The sequence below is a fragment of the Suricata suricatta genome, chromosome 13 (genome assembly GCF_006229205.1).
Source record: "Suricata suricatta isolate VVHF042 chromosome 13, meerkat_22Aug2017_6uvM2_HiC, whole genome shotgun sequence".
NCBI classification, from domain to species: Eukaryota; Metazoa; Chordata; class Mammalia; order Carnivora; family Herpestidae; genus Suricata; species Suricata suricatta.
The window spans coordinates 7,021,897-7,025,127 of NC_043712.1; positions in this window are offsets into that span (position 1 = coordinate 7,021,897).

A 3,231-nucleotide genomic window follows, 5' to 3' on the forward strand; every position below is an offset into this window, starting at 1 on the left:
GTGTGTGTGTGTGTGTGTGTGTGTGTGTGTGTGTGTGTGTTTTGGTTTGCTTGTTTGATTTGTTTGGGTGTTTGTCTGCTTTTGTTCCCTGTTTGTTTGCCTGTCTGTTTTCCTTTCCAGGACTACCTCAAGAAAGAAACCAAAGTACACACGGTGGAGAGCCCCAAATATCAGTACAAGTAGGGAAATAAAATAACCAAAGGCACAACAAGAGAGACCAAAGGACAACATTAAAGGAACACTTCCTGAAATGACAAGCCCTGAACAGTCTATGAACCTCCTTTAACATAGCAGTACTTGCAGGTGCAGAATGCATAACAAGCTTTAAAAACATACACGAGACAGAAAGCTAGCCAAAATGATGAAACAGAAGAACTCTCCTCTAAAGAAATTCCAGGAAGAAGTGACAGCTGAAGAATTGGTACACACACACACACACACACACACACACACACACACACACATTATAAGCAACACAACTGACCAAGAATTTAGAACAACCGTCATAAAATTAATCCTTGGGCTTGAAAACAGCATAGAAGACAGAAGACACGCTATTGCTACAAAGATTATGGGCCTCAAAAATAGTTATGATGAATTTAAAAATGCTATAAATGAGGTGCATAATAAAATGGAGGTGTTTATTGCATGTTTTGAAGAGGCAGAGAGGAGAATAGGTGAATTAGAAGACACAATTATGGAAAAAGAGGAAGCTGAGAAAAAGAGAGATAAATTGAACCAGGAGCATGAAAGAAAAATTTGAGAACTGAGTGATGCAATCAAATGGAACAATATCCATATCATAGGAATTCCAGAAGAATGAGAGAGAGAGAGAGAGAGAGAGAGAGAGAGAGAGAGAGAGAGAGAGAGAGACTGAAGGGGTACTTGGACAAATTATAGCTGAGAACTTCCCCAATCTGGGGAAGGAAGCAACATTGAAATCCAAGAAGCACAGAGAACTCCCCTCAGATGTAACTTGAATTGATCTTCTGCATGATATATCATAGTGAAACTGGCAAAATATAAGGATAAAGAGAGAATTCTGAAAGCAGCTAGGGATAAAAGGGTCCTACCATGAAAAGGGAGACACATCAGGGAAGTAGCAGATCTATCTATTGAAGCTTGGTATGCCAGAAAGGAATGACAGGAAATAGTCAATATGATGAACAGGAAAAATACGCAGCTAGGAATCCTTTATTCAGCAAGCCTGTCATTCAGAATAGAAGGAGAGATAAAGGTTTTCCCAAACAAACAAAAATTAAAGGAATTCATCAACACTAAAACAGCCCTATAAGAAATCCTGAGGGGGACTCTATGAGGGAAATGTTGCTAGGAACACAAAGTACCAGGACACCACGACAGCATGAATCCTACAGAGGACACAATGACTCTAAACCCATATTTTAAATAATAACATGGAATGTAAATGGGCTAAATGCTCCAATCAAAAGACATAGGGTCTCAGAATGGATTTTAAAAAAACAACAAGATCCATCTATTTGTTGTCTACAAGATACTCATTTTAGACCTGAGGACATCTTCAGATTGAAAATGAGGGGATGGAGAAATATCTATCATGCCACTGGAAGTCAAAAGAAAGCTGGAGTAGGCATACCGCTATCAAACAAACTGGGCTTTCAAGTTAAGGCAGTAGCAAGAGATGAAGAAGGGCATTATATAATAATTACAGGGTCTACCCATCAGGAAGAGCTAGTAATTATAAATGTCTATGCACTGAATTCAGGAGCACCCAAATACATAAAACAATTAATCATAAGCATAAGCAATCTTATTGATAAGAATGTGCTAATTGCACATAATATTCCACTTACAGCAATGAATAGATCAACTAGACAGAAAGTCACTAAAGAAACAATGGACCTGAACAACCCTTTGGACCAGATAGACTTGACAGATATATTTAGAACTCTACATCCTGAAGCTATGGAATTCACTTTCTTCTCGAGTGCACATGGTACATTTTCTAAGATAGATCACATACTGGGTCATAAAGCAGTATTCAATAAATATAAAAGAATTGAGATCGTGCCATGCACACTTTCAGATCACAATGCTATGAAACTTGAAATCAATCACAGGAAAAAGTCTGGAAAACCTCCAAGAACATGGATGTTAAAGAACAAATGGGTCTACCAGGCAATTAGATAAGAAATTAAAAAAATATGGAAACAAAGGAAAATGAAAATACAACAATCTAGACTCTTTGGGATGCAGCAAAGGCAGTCCTAAGAGGAAAATACATTGCAATTTGAATCTATTTCAAGAAACTAGAAAAAGCAAAAATACAAAATCTAACAGCACAGCTAAAGGAACTAGAAGCAGAGCAGCACAAATACCCCAAACCCAGCAGGAGAAGAGAAATAATAAAGATCAGGACAGAAATAAATAATATATATATATATATTTTTAAAAAGCAGTTGAACAGATCAATGAAACCAAGAGTTTTTTTTTTTAAATAAATAAAATTAATAAACTCTAGCCAGGCTTCTCAAGAAGAAAAGAGAGATCACCCAAATAGACAAAATCACAAATGAAAATTGATTTCTTACAACCAATCCCTTAGAAATACAAGCAATTATCAGGGAGAACTAAGAAAAATCACATGCCAACAAATTGGACAACCTAGAAGAAATAGACAAATTCTTAAACACACACACTACCAAAATTCAAACGGGAAGAGATAGAAAATCTGAACAGTCCCATAACTAATAAAGAAATTGAATCCGTTATTTAAAAAAAAAATTTCCCAACAAGTAAGAGCCCTGGGCCAGATTTTTTCCCTGGGGAATTCTACCAGACATTTATTTTTTATTAAAAATTTTTTTAATGTTTTTTATTTATTTTTGAGAGACAGAGAGAGAGAGAGCGTGAGCAGGGAGGGTCAGCAAGAGAGGGAGACACAGAATCTGAAGCAGGCTCCAGGCTCTGAGCTAGCTGTCAGCACAGAGCCTGACACGGGGCTCGAACCCACGAACCGTGAGATCATGACCTGAGCTGAAGCCGGGCGCTTAACTGACTGAGCCACTCAGGCGCCCCTCTACCAGACATTTAAGTCAGAGTTGATACCCATTCTTCTCAAGCTATTCTAAAAAATAGAAGTGGACGGAAATCTTCCGGACTTGTTTTATGAAGCCAGCATCACTTTGATTCCCAAACCAGATAGAGACCCAGCAAAGAAAGAGAACTACAGGCCAATATTCATGATGAATA